The following is a 14,391-nucleotide window of genomic DNA, read 5'->3' as shown; positions in this document are numbered from 1 at the left end:
TCTGTAAAAAAAAAAGAAAAAAAAAGGCCCCAGGTTTTAAAAAAAAAAAAAAAAAAAAAAACCTTCTGGGAAAAAATATTGGCGAATAAAGTTCAATAGCCTAGTCAGTGAGACCTGTCCTCTTCAATGGACAAAAGACTGACTTTCTTTACCCTTTCTAAATGATTTGTCTTGCATATGACTGTGGGTTGCAAATGCCTGCAAGATGTAGTTTAACTGCCTGGATTCCCTGCTTTAAACAGTGCTCATTCACTAGGGACAGTTCTAGCAGAAGAGGCATTCAGGATTTCTGACTGTCACGTTTTAATTAGTTCACTGTTAGTTTGCATTGAGCTCAAACTGATGCTGTCTCTCTCTCCAGCTTCATTAGGAGATGAAGAGGGACCAATCTGTCTTTCATTTCAGGAGCCTGTTTAAACATTCACATTTCTGCAGACAGCCCGAAATAGGTTTATCGTCTTGTGGGATTTTATTTCTTTTCTGACTGGCGAGACTTTTTCCCCCTCACCCATGATTGCTGTAATAAGCTCTGTTGTGATACACTGCCGCACACTCAGATTCAGGGAAAATGTGTGGCATCTAATTTCTTGTCAAGTCGCAGTGTTCCATCATGTCAGAGTTTTCTGTCATTTTATTTACGCACGATGATATTCAAACAGTGGATGGTAATTGATTTGAGTTTTCCAGGCAATCGCTTCACGAATGATTTAGTCAAAACAAAGAAAATTTAATAAGCTAGCAAATAAGCTATTAAACCAAAATATAAACTAAACCCAGTGGCATTTAGCAAAATTGCTAGAATGTGCGTCATTTAAAATCAGCCTAATTAGAGGATTTCATCTAGAGATAAGTCAATGTTGAAGTTTGTGTGGTGAAAACCTTTTTTTTCCCATTATATCCTAAAATAGTAGATCGTTGCTGTCTTTTGAGATAAAGTCATGTTTCAAGAGTAAACTTTCACTGCTTTGTTCTTGTCTTTGATGCTTTGTGCTTCCAGCTACTTTGAAATCTACAATGAGCGGGTTCGAGACCTCCTTCCCAGCACAGAGACACGAGGCTGTGAGCTGAGAGTGAGGGAACATCCTAAAGATGGACCATATGTGGAGGGTAAAATGGCTTTAAAACAGCACCTCACATCATGATGATTGACAGCTTGCTCATGTTTTAATGTTACTTCACTGAATACTAGAAGAGCGTTGCAAAATATACAAACTGTTGTTTATATTTCTCTTATGTGCACATATATGTTGTCCAGCCCTCTCCAGACACCATGTGCAGAACTATACTGAGGTTGGCCAGTTGATGCAGGAGGGCAACAGAAGGCGTGCCACTGCCAGCACAGACATGAACCATGTCAGCAGCCGATCCCACGCCATCTTCACCATTCACTTCATCAAGGTCGCGAGTCCATTTACCCTCTGCTGAATGCCATCTGCCTCTCTGTTTGTACATTTGTGCAGATAGCTGTCGCAGCTTGAAGTTATCATCTCCCTGTTTGTATTATCCAGTGAGCTTTCTCCCTTTTCTGTGTATGTTGGGGATGTCTGGGTAATGATACACGGATATCATTGTGATTTTATTATGCATGGGTTATATTGCACAATGCAGCTGGAGTGACCTTTGAGTCTAGTTAGTGTGTCGATGGCTATGTTTGGAATGGAATACTAGATTACTACTTTGCACAGTATGTACTATATAAAAAAATTGTCTGCACTCAGCAGTATATAGTCAGTACAAAAGTTAATCAGCAGGCAAGAAATGTTTCAAATGTTTTGAGTGGGATTTAGTTATCTTGTATATAATTATGGTTATTTTACGTTTTTATTCTGTTCTTATTTAAAGATGTTTTAACATTTGGAAATACTGCATGAACAATAAAAATGAGTCAAGTAAGAGATGCTAAAAATCATGGCTGATAATACTTCCAGTTTATCCATCACACTAGAAATAGAGTATTATGATAGTATGCTGCTCCAAACATAACCTTTTTTCAGTTTCATCTCTTTATTTTGTCAATGTCCTGTCTGTCTTCTCACTTTTTCCATGTTATAAGACTAATATTTTAAACTCTGTAAGGTGTGTTGGTTATTTTTATATATTCATGATCATGATCAAGCTGTCATGCAGCCTAAAGCTTTTCCAATCTTACTTTCCTCAATCAAAAGCGTTTTTGCCCGTTTCTTTTCCCTATTGCATTTTGGTTCTGCGCTATTGAATTCTGGAATGAGAAATATCTGACTGTATTATTTACCAAAATATGTCCTTATAGGCCATGTTTGATGCAGAGTTACCAAGTGAGACAGTGAGTAAGGTACATCTGGTTGACCTGGCAGGAAGTGAAAGAGCTAATGCCACACAGGCTACTGGCATCCGACTTAAGGAGGGTGCCAACATTAATAGATCTTTGGTTACTCTGGGCATTGTCATCTCAACTTTAGGTAAAACCTTCAGAACGTTACAGAAGGATATGTATTATTGTAGGTTAAGATTACATGAACTTTGATTTGTTTGTTCGGTGAATATTCTTTGTTATTTCTGTTGTCACAGCTGATCAGTCTGTTGGGGGTGGAATGAAAAAGAAGCAAAACTTTGTTCCATATCGAGACTCTGTGCTCACCTGGCTCCTAAAGGACAGTCTTGGCGGGAACTCCAAAACCATCATGATAGCTAGTATGTCAGAAGTCACATGTATCATTGTCATAGTTCTCCACACCCTCAAAATGATTTTTTTCTTCCATAAAAATAAGTTATTTTGCAGAAGGTTCAAACTTCTCTTTTCCATACAACAAAAGTTTGGGCTGTAAAGCTCCAAAAAAAAAGGCTAAAAAAAAAAAAGCACCTTAAAAGGCCATAAGAAAAAGTGGCAGACTGAAATGTCATTTTTTCCCCCATTAAGATTAACTCTTAAGATTGTCTCATTGTGCCTTTATACTTTGATCTGCTGGTTCTACTTTTTAATATTCTGTTTCAAGGAGATTTCTCACCTTATTAAGTATTAAGTATTCATTTTGCTTTATCTTTTTTGTCACTCCAGCCATCTCACCTGCTGACATAAACTATAGCGAAACTCTGAACACCCTTCGTTATGCCAGCCGGGCCAAGAATATTTTAAACAAGCCCACTGTGAATGAGGACAGCAATGTAAAGATTATCAGAGAGCTGCGAGCTGAGATTGCCCACCTGAAAGCGCTGCTGTCTGCAGGAAATCAGGTGATTTAAATTTGACTTCATCCTCCACAGACATCGCGGGCTGAATTTCAATTTATATATTATCAGTATTATATGGTATGCCAGGATTAGTTTGTAGGAATGAAAAATCACAAATGAGATCTCGTTAATATCTCCGTTTCTCTTAGACAGCAATGAGATGGAGATGGAGTCTCCAGCTTCTCTTATTTCTCTCATGAGAATAGGAATAGGACCCTAGTATTCTCACATGTCTTCTTGAGTTTCTGAAAAGACTTCAATGATGGCTCAGACTGTGCTCAGATTTGTCAAGATTTCAGTATGAAATTTTTTATCATTTATCGGTGAACAATGGTCTCATTTATGTGCACTTTTCTTTATCCTAAGCAATTTTGGGAGTTCCCTAATGACAAAATAACTAAATAATCTCCTGAGCTATGAAAGGAACCTCTGAGCATATCTGCTTCCCAGATTATAATACACAGAAAATATTATGTCAGAATGACCCAGATGACATACTTCTGTGAAGTCTATGCATGATTTTTGAGCTAACATTTCCCACAGCCTTTTATGGTTTGGTAATGTGTACAGATGTTTTATGCAGTATCAAGATGAAACTTTATGATATAGTATGTCCCAATACTGGCATATACACAGAAGTGCCTACTTTTGTACTAAGAATCATAGCCTTTGTTTTGTTTCTCAGTGGTCACATGACTTAAATGCTTCACTCCTTCTCCTTTCAGATGGTGTCGTTTGAGCAGCCTTCAGGGTCGAGTGTGGAGGAGAGGCTTCATCAGGATGAAGCCAGAGTAAGTGTCTCAATTTCTCTGCATATCCCCAGACTACTTGAGCGGATCTTCTGATGATTAAAAGTTGGGTAAAACCAAGCATTGCAGCAGATCACTCCTTGATTTGCCCACATCTCATGGCTGTTTAAGTATGATGCATGCTAATTTAAGGAGATAATTAAAGCCTTCGTGTTAGAGGAGGTCAGCAGCAGCACTGTTGTTTTTATTTTAATTTAATAAGATGCTGCTCTTACGTTTGGATGTAAATATGCTGTATACGTTTGGATGTAAATGAGGGCTGTATTTATTTCAGAGCTCAGAATGCTGTTTACTGTCCCATTTTTGAGATAAAAGATTTTACCTTATAGAAGTAATTGCAAAGGATCTCACTTTTTTTATTTCAGAGCTCAGAATGCTGTTTACTGTCCCATTTTTGAGATAAAAGATTTTACCTTTTAGAAGTAATTGCAAAGGATCTCACTTTTTTTCTCAGGTTCAGGAGCTGACAGAACATTGATATCTCCGTTTCTCTTAGACAGCAATGAGATGGAGATGGAGTCTCCAGCTTCTCTTATTTCTCTCATGAGAATAGGAATAGGACCCTAGTATTCTCACATGTCTTCTTGAGTTTCTGAAAAGACTTCAATGATGGCTCAGACTGTGCTCAGATTTGTCAAGATTTCAGTATGAAATTTTTTATCATTTATCGGTGAACAATGGTCTCATTTATGTGCACTTTTCTTTATCCTAAGCAATTTTGGGAGTTCCCTAATGACAAAATAACTAAATAATCTCCTGAGCTATGAAAGGAACCTCTGAGCATATCTGCTTCCCAGATTATAATACACAGAAAATATTATGTCAGAATGACCCAGATGACATACTTCTGTGAAGTCTATGCATGATTTTTGAGCTAACATTTCCCACAGCCTTTTATGGTTTGGTAATGTGTACAGATGTTTTATGCAGTATCAAGATGAAACTTTATGATATAGTATGTCCCAATACTGGCATATACACAGAAGTGCCTACTTTTGTACTAAGAATCATAGCCTTTGTTTTGTTTCTCAGTGGTCACATGACTTAAATGCTTCACTCCTTCTCCTTTCAGATGGTGTCGTTTGAGCAGCCTTCAGGGTCGAGTGTGGAGGAGAGGCTTCATCAGGATGAAGCCAGAGTAAGTGTCTCAATTTCTCTGCATATCCCCAGACTACTTGAGCGGATCTTCTGATGATTAAAAGTTGGGTAAAACCAAGCATTGCAGCAGATCACTCCTTGATTTGCCCACATCTCATGGCTGTTTAAGTATGATGCATGCTAATTTAAGGAGATAATTAAAGCCTTCGTGTTAGAGGAGGTCAGCAGCAGCACTGTTGTTTTTATTTTAATTTAATAAGATGCTGCTCTTACGTTTGGATGTAAATATGCTGTATACGTTTGGATGTAAATGAGGGCTGTATTTATTTCAGAGCTCAGAATGCTGTTTACTGTCCCATTTTTGAGATAAAAGATTTTACCTTTTAGAAGTAATTGCAAAGGATCTCACTTTTTTTCTCAGGTTCAGGAGCTGACAGAACAGTGGGCTAATCGTTGGAAAGAAATCCACAATATTCTTGGGGTTGGTAATTCGCACGCATTAATAATATGCCTTTTCGTGTTCCTTTCAATCATGAATTTCAGAAAATGCTGATGAAATTAAGTGCCACGTCCCAACGAGTGTAGGGGTTAACAGAATAATTCACCCAAAAATAAAAATTCTGTCATTATTTACTCTTAAACCGGTATGTGCCACTTTTTTCATGTGCATATAAACCATGAAGTATATGCCTTCAATCGAAATGAAGAACAGGTTTTATTTGATATTACTCAGCTCTCACAGCTTGCGTGCTTCTTTCCCAGAATCCACTGTAGTTGGAAGAGCACAGCATCGATTCTACCTCTATAACTCATTTGTTCATCCACAGTGATCTGAGAAAGATTGTGGTGAATCCAGTCAGCTCTTCTCTGAACAGCAGTGTTCTGTGTAAACAGTGGCAGTCAGTGAAGTAGTATGCTTGTGAGGTGGAAAAACAATATTAGCTGATGCACAACACTTTAGCTTTGTGCATCACTGTGGCTACATGTGCTGCTAAATGTAGAGCAAGACATTGCTGGTTAGTCAACTAAATAACCTGTAGGAGCCACACACAGGTGTCCTGATAGCAGATTTTTGAACTAATGCTTTTGTCCTTTTAACTGTGCAGTGAAAATTGGTCAAGTATTTTGTAAGTACTTGGTTTATTTGACAATTAAATATTCTGTCGATGGTCAGAGCTGTGGTGAAGCACATGGAGCCATATTGCTTCTACACGGATGCAGGTTTGGACCTACAGAAATTAGTCAGGGTTCACTTTTGATGAATTTGATGTGAATTTTAAGTTCAGTCTGATTAATGAGGGTTGTGTACTACAGTAAGTTTAATGTACTGGTGTGACATATTCAGCATTGGTTGAGTTAATGTTGTTATCAACAGAACTGATATTTTTGCAATATAATTAAATAAGGTTTTGGAGTTAGTGTGCAATGCCCTTTTTTTGCCCAACAAATTTTTTTGTCTCTGCTGTCTCTACTCAAAAAAAATGTTTGTCTCTACTGTCTCTACTCAAAAAATTTTGTATCTACTGTTGTGGATCAACAGGTGATTTAGGGCATGAGACATGTCTCAATATTTTGTAGACAGCTCTTTCATGTTGTTCTTTCATGAACACCAAACTTGTGTAGTGTTTTTTTTTATAGTTGACATGAACAAATACTTTTTTTTTCTTTTCTTTTTTTTTTTGCTGTTCTCCTAGGTTCTTTCTCACCTCTTTTAGGATTGTCTGTTGTATTTTTTCAAATTATTTTTACATGATGCAGGACGGAATTTTCTACATTTGTATATAGGGTCTCTTAAAGGCAGAGTGAGTGATTTCTGGTAGCCAATGTTGATATTTGAAATCACCAAAACAAACACGCACTTTTGATGAATTTGATGTGAATTTTAAGTTCAGTCTGATTAATGAGGGTTGTGTACTACAGTAAGTTTAATGTACTGGTGTGACATATTCAGCATTGGTTGAGTTAATGTTGTTATCAACAGAACTGATATTTTTGCAATATAATTAAATAAGGTTTTGGAGTTAGTGTGCAATGCCCTTTTTTTGCCCAACAAATTTTTTTGTCTCTACTGTCTCTACTCAAAAAATTTTTTTGTCTCTACTGTCTCTACTCAAAAAATTTTGTATCTACTGTTGTGGATCAACAGGTGATTTAGGGCATGAGACATGTCTCAATATTTTGTAGACAGCTCTTTCATGTTGTTCTTTCATGAACACCAAACTTGTGTAGTGTTTTTTTTTATAGTTGACATGAACAAATACTTTTTTTTTCTTTTCTTTTTTTTTTTGCTGTTCTCCTAGGTTCTTTCTCACCTCTTTTAGGATTGTCTGTTGTATTTTTTCAAATTATTTTTACATGATGCAGGACGGAATTTTCTACATTTGTATATAGGGTCTCTTAAGGGTCTCTCTTCTATAAATATCACGTTTAGCCTCAGCTGCTAGATTTCCCACTGACAGATGGCAGTGTTGCGCTTGATAAGCGCAGTTGTTTTGCAACATTTTTGCCTTTGGCTGGTTGTATGTTTGATGGGGTGCTGTGTAGCAGCCTGTGGTGTTGTAAATGGAGGTTTTCAGACTGTAGCTGGAGTCTGGGGGTCAATTTCAGGCCACAAGCTGGAACTGTCAGAATGCCACAGCATTTGCTCATTGGTATGAGAGTCTATTACCTCTGTCTTGCTCCTGCGTGTATGTGTGTGACAGCGGATAGGGAAAAGGGGAAAGAGTCCATGATAGAGGAGGAAGGAGAGCAAGAGTTGCTTTCGGTCTTTTTCTCTCTCTCTCTCTCTCTCTCTTTTTTGCGTCACGTCTCCTCTCCCTTTCTCATTTACACACATACACACCCAAATCTATGAAGCAGAGAGCAAAACAGAGATGGCAGATGGTCATGCATACTCTCTGAGCTTTTAGCTGCTCATCTGCTGCAGTCAAGGCAGCAAGACATGAGCCACAGAGGGCCAAATAGCCCAGACCTCTATTTAGCTATTACTCACTTCCTGCCATGCCAGCATGCCAACTGCCTCTCTGACCATCCAGCTTTTAGCCAATCGAAAATAGTGTGTGCACGTGTTAGGGGTGAAAGAAAGTTGAGGAAGTATCCAGGGACCAATTTGTCGTCAGCTTCTGTAAATTTCTGCTCTGTCCTTGCCAAGCCACCTAACAGCAACGAGCCGTTGATGCATCAGCTGAATTTAATTGCAGATAATCACTTCAAATAGCACTTCTCCAGGGCTGTTTTCTCAAGTCCCACCATGATGAGCGTGTTCACTTCTCAACTGCTTATTCTTCGCCACCTTTTTCAAGTGCTTTGGCGTCTTTTTTGATGGGAAAGTGTTGTGGTGAGAAAGAGACAGCCCACAAAGAGAAGAACAAAGGCACAGTTCTCAAAGCTGACTCTTTTTTTGGTCCTCCTCTGAGCTTGACTGAGAAACAGAAGATTTAACAATGCAATGCGATTTTGCAAACCCCAAAACGCAGATGATGACTGTTTTTATGGTTGTTTTTTTTCCAGCAATGACAAGCAATTGCATATTAAGCATCTGTTGTCTTGTGTGATTATAGTATTATATTGGAGGCAGACAATAAAACACATGAAAATGAACAATTCAATAGATTTAAATATTAAAGTATCACAGCCAAATCCAATTCAAATAGAATTTTTGGACACAAGAAAATATCTTTACAAGATAAAGCTGTGTTCCAAAGTTTAGTACTTACAGTACTTCTATTTCTGGAGTATTAAATAATGTTGTCATATTACATGTCATTCTGTTCTTTCAAATAGGTCCAGTGTCCTTTTGAAAATTCGAGGTGAAAAGGTTGAACCAAAAGATGGCACTGTAGCACTTTGATGTTTTTTTTGCTCCTCCACATGGACTTGAAGCAATGTAATAAACAAAAGAAAGTCTACCCATGGTTTATATTTAATTTTCAAGCTATTTAGATTACTATGTCATCCAGCCACCATAAAACTGCTTTAATGATGTTGAAGTCAACATGTGGCAGAGTGAATGGAGGGGGGTTTGTGCAGCAGATGATTAAACTGGCTTCTCTTGGTGAAGAAATATTAACTGAGATTATGCGTACCGTGCTTTGTGGTTTCTCTTTCTCGATCACCCTAATGTCTGCAATGGCCACCCAGTGCGTGTATATGCACAGTTGGAGTGATGGCCATACGTGGTGATTAAATGTATGTTTTTTTCAGAGTGATGAACTTGGAGATTTTTCAATGTAATAAGGTTCCTTTCTGTGAAAGAAATGCGCCGTGTCGATTCGTGGGAATTTTCATACTATTTGGTGGATATCATAGCCAGTATATAGTAATCTGCCAAGTACTTATTTGAAAATAGTCCTTTAGAATCTTAAGCTTAAAATAAACACAAATATTTAGCTTTGGAGGCTAAAATCATAAGTTCAACAAAAAAAAATCTGTCATGTTGTTCCAAACCTGTCTTCTGCAAAACAGAAATGAAGATCTTTTGAAGAACACTGAAGTCAAAACAACATTGGACCTCATTGACTTTCATTATGTGGACAAAAAAAGATATTGAACGCATACATCGTGGTACTCTTGTGAAGGTGCGGCAGAGACCGACACGTAAGAGAAGAATCGTTGAATAAAGTCGTTATTTTTGTCGTCTTTGCGCACAAAAAGTATTCTCATAGCTTCATAAAATTAAGGTTGAACCACTGATGTCACATGGACTATTTTAACGATGTCCTTACTACCTTTCTGGGCCTTGAATGTGGTAGTTGCGTTGCTGTCTATGGAGGGGTCAGAAAGCTCTCAGATTTCATCAAAAATATCTTAATTTGTGTTCCGAAATGAACGATCCCTTTAAGTTTAATGTCTCTCATTCAGATCCAAATACAATAAATGTAGGTCCAGTTTTGCTTCATAGAACTAATTCTGTGCTGGATTTACAAAATGACTTTAATCTCCTAAAGCTCTCAGTCAATCAAACTGTTGGTCATGTTGATACTGACCCTGACCAGGGAGTGCTAAGCAGAAAGCAAAGCTGGCGGCCTGTCTCTAGCGAGCGCAAGACTTCTGAACACATGCCAAATGTTGATGAAGTGTTTCAGAGCATGTTGCCTTATACTACATAAACTTGATAGAAAAGCTGGCTGAATCAAGAACTCCTTTGAGTAAGTGCTAAAAGGGCAAAAAAGGGTATATAACAGGTTAATTAAAGAAGCCCAGAGCGTTGAGGCTCAACACGAGACAATGCTACGGTCCTTAATTAAGAGATTTTGATTAGTCACATATGGTGGATTAATCTCAGAGCATCCAGTGCTCTAATTAATATGACCGTGTTGTAATTCTTTCCATCGCTGTTCGGTTGGGGTTCCAGTTGCTAGCTTGCTAACAGCACATGACATGGTCTCAGTGGGTGTGTTAAACAAAATGAACAGAATTGTAACGAATCAGCTCATGAGGAAATATGAATAATTAATCATAACTAGTTATAATTAATTATGAATATTTAGATCCGCTGTAGATATTTACTTGACCTCTCAGGGTCAACTGTCTTGTCAATTCTAAGAACGTTAATTTCCTGGTTAAGGGAAATGGATGATGTGTGTTCATTCAAAGAAAGGTTTTCCTATGAATTAATTAGTAGAAAAGTCAATTTCTGCTCTGCCTTTCCTATGGGGACAATGAGTGGGTTATTCTACTCACATTCCTGGGGGGTCATAAAACCAGTGATATCATGATTAGTTGTCATGGTCACCAGGGGGCCTGGTGTTCTGCAGAAATCCTGGCATCCAGTTTATTGAGTGAGGGGACTGTGACGATTTGTTAATCTAATGAATAATTGATTTGTTAAATCAAATAAAAATTAGTGTGTCAGATTGGTCGAGACGCTACAGAATGCTAACAGACATGCAAACAAAGGATGTGTGTCTACAAGATGGATACTTGTCTCTATATGAAACACAAACAGCAAGGATGCAAGCATTGGCTGAAGCTATTCTTCTTGTTTTTGATGAGCGTGATGGCATCTTGAAGATATTTGGTGAATAATAAAAAAAATCAAAAGATGTCTTTTTGATCAAACTTTTAGCCATTGAACCATTAAGAGTTATTTGAGAATAAAAGGCCAGCTGTTATACGATCCCTTACGGAGGCAGAAGCGGGACTATGTTCAGAAAGGTCATCACTAAGAATAGTTTTACCTCAGCTTATATGCGGTGCCCTATGATTTCCGTGATGTGGAAAACGTGGATGAAATCACAAAATCTAGTAATAAAAATGGAATTTACTGTGTAACGTAGAATGTCACAGAATTTGGAAGAATAAATCAAAAGTAGGGGCTGTACACTCTGTGAATATAAAACCACAAAAGACTGCTGTTTAAATGTGAAGTCTCTGTGTCTTTGTGTGAATGAGTAGAGCAGTTTTGTATACTGCACATTAGGGCTGCACGATAAATCGCATGCGATATTTAACGCGCACCTTGTCAGTAAAGCCGGTTCTGTAATCAGCGGTACATCTCCATCACGTGCGTGCTTTCACATTGAGCAGCATTAACTTGAAAAATACCGTGATATAAATTTTCGGTCATACCGCCCAGCACTATGTCAAAAGTTGTCATACAGCTTTAAAGGACTTCAAATTTTGCACACTAATTGTATGGACTACTAATAACAATGGTTCTCAACCAGGAGGCAAGGGCCCTATAGTGGCCCAGTACGTATTAAAAATTTAATGATATTAATTAGGGCTGCACGATAAATCGCATGCGATATTTAATGCGCATCTTGTCAGAAAGCCGGTTCTGTAATCTGACGAGCTGCGCAAAACCACGTTCATATTCGCGCGATTTTTTGCGCAGCTCGTCAGTGAACAACGGCGCTGTGTAGTTAATGCTGCTCAATGTGAAAGCACGCACGTGATGGAGATTTACCGCTGATTACAGAACCGGCTTTACTGATAAGATGCGCGTTAAATATCGCATGCGATTTATCGTGCAGCCCTACTGCACATACTCAAGCACATGTTACGCTCATGCTGTTTTCAGTGTCTGGCATCTCACTATATGAGGCACTCTACATGAACTCCAGAGCTGTTCTGAGAGTTTACTTTACGAGTAATAACATTTTGGTTTAAATTGAAGAATTTATGACAGAAATATATGTCATAGGGGGACCCCTGTAATGTTTGGGCCTTTATATTGTAGTCTAGTTTCCTGTTTCCATTTAGGTCTAGTCCTTTTGTAGTTTTATTTGTGAATTATGTTCTGTGATTGCCCGCTCAGGTGTTCCTTGTTTACCCTTGTGTATTTAAATCCTGGTTTCCCTGTGTTTTGTTGTCATTTGTTGGCTTTCCTATGTTTGTATGTGTTCCTATTCCCATCCTCTTTGTTCTTTGGTTTCTCGTGTTCATATGCCTCTTTGTGTTATTATTAGTTTAGTTCAGGAAAGTACCCCTTGCATTTAGATCTTGCTTTTCATCATTCCTGAGTTCACACAACATTACAATTAGGGCTGTCAAGATTCCTTGATTCAATTAGAGTACTCAATTTAAAAAAATCCTTGATTGCATTTTGCCTTAATTACCAAAATAATCCTTAGTGACAGCCCTAGTTACAAAATTAGTATTTTATATACTTTTCAGTATACTTACAGCATAGTATAAGGGTGCTTTCACTCTAGCACTTTTGGTGCGCACCCGGGTTCGATTGACAGAGTTCGGTTCATTTGGATGATGTGAACGTTGTCTTCCGAACTCGGGTGCGCACCCGCGAACCGTAGCCGAGTCCGCTAAAAAAAGGGTGGTCTGGGGTACGGTTCAAGTGGTATGGTTCACTGCTGATGTGTCGGACCAGGCAATGGAACAAGTGTGAAAGCACCCTAACATTACTTTTTTAAAGGACAATCAAACATTTGTTTCCAATGTTTTAATTTAAACAGTAAACCTCTGTTGTGCAGCACTTTGCTAAAAAATCAAAGTGCTCAAATTTTAGATTAATTAAATTTAGTTTTGTGCATACATTTTTTTACTGCCATCTTTGATAACCAATTTGTATTGAATCAAAACACTGAATCCTCCAAAAAAATCATAGGGCATGATTATTATAAAATTTTTAATCAATTATTAAAGTTTTACGAATTCAATCTTTGATTACTAAAATTTAATTAAACCATTAAAATGGAATCTAGAAAAAAATAAAATGGAAAACAGGATTTGGAAAAATAAAAAATCTATAAATAAAAATAAAATTTCATAGGGATCTTTGATTACTAAAATTTAATTAAACCATTAAAATGGAATCTAGAAAAAAATAAAATGGAAAACACAGGATTTGGAAAAATAAAAAATCTATACATAAAAATAAAATTTCATAGGACCCTATGTATGTTACAGTTTACAGGACAGAGATCAGATTTCTATCAGATTTCCAAGCCTTTCATTATATCTATCTATCGGTCTATGTGCATATCAATATATAGATGTAAATATCTATCTATAGATCTATCTATCTATCTATCTGTTCATATAGCTGACACTATCTATCTATCTATCTAATGTGTGGGTGTTTTATATATTAAAATGAATATTTATATGAAATGACCAATGTATGAATTAAATAGTATAGTATCAATCATGTAATAATATAGGAAGTGATATTTTGATAGATGTCAGTTTTATTTGAACTAGTAAAATCTCTTTTCTGCCTTTTCTGACTATTTCAGTTTTCACTCTTTCAGCACGCTCAGGGTTAACTTAGTTGATGCGAGTTGATTCGCTGCTTCACAGGAGTAAATTGACGCTTTTAGAGAGTGACGGCAATTCTCTGGCTCTGGAACGTAAACAGAATCTTAATTCGCTTTCTGAGGCAGATTTGGAATGCAAAGTTATGCAGCTGTGCCGTTGTAGATTGGTTACCGGGTGGGTGGGGAGGAGACAGCAGTTAATAAGGAGATGTGGTTCAATAGTGGACTCGCAGAGAAAGACAGAAAGAGAGTGTGAGGGAGGGAATTTGCTTCTGTCCAGTGGCTGTCCCAGTCTTCAGCAGCTGGCGAGGTGACGTGCCCTCATCGCATTTGTTAATTTAGGAGTGCTCATACAGAACTGAAGGGAATAGCGAGGATTGATGACAGATATGGTGGCCTAACCAGAGCAGTTTATCTTCCAGTCGATTGTGCCATTTGTTTTCATTTTCAAAAAAAGATGCATCAAATCCCCGGAGCCACACACACACACACACAAACACAAGCGCTCATTCTCATCTTGAGGTGGCACTGGAAGAGTATTTATTTATATATTAAAT

The 14,391-nt window shown here is 37.7% G+C and overlaps 1 pseudogene; it reads left to right on the top strand.

Moving 5' to 3' along the window:
* Window positions 1-14,391, top strand: part of LOC107705356 (kinesin-like protein KIF16B) — a 35,562-nt pseudogene that overhangs the window by 5,383 nt on the left and 15,788 nt on the right.

This window comes from Sinocyclocheilus rhinocerous, unplaced genomic scaffold (assembly GCF_001515625.1).
Source record: "Sinocyclocheilus rhinocerous isolate Xijiao unplaced genomic scaffold, SAMN03320098_v1.1 scaffold564, whole genome shotgun sequence".
NCBI lineage: Eukaryota > Metazoa > Chordata > Actinopteri > Cypriniformes > Cyprinidae > Sinocyclocheilus > Sinocyclocheilus rhinocerous.
The sequence above is the reverse complement of the archived record's forward strand: the minus strand, read 5'-3'. Positions and strand labels throughout refer to the sequence as shown.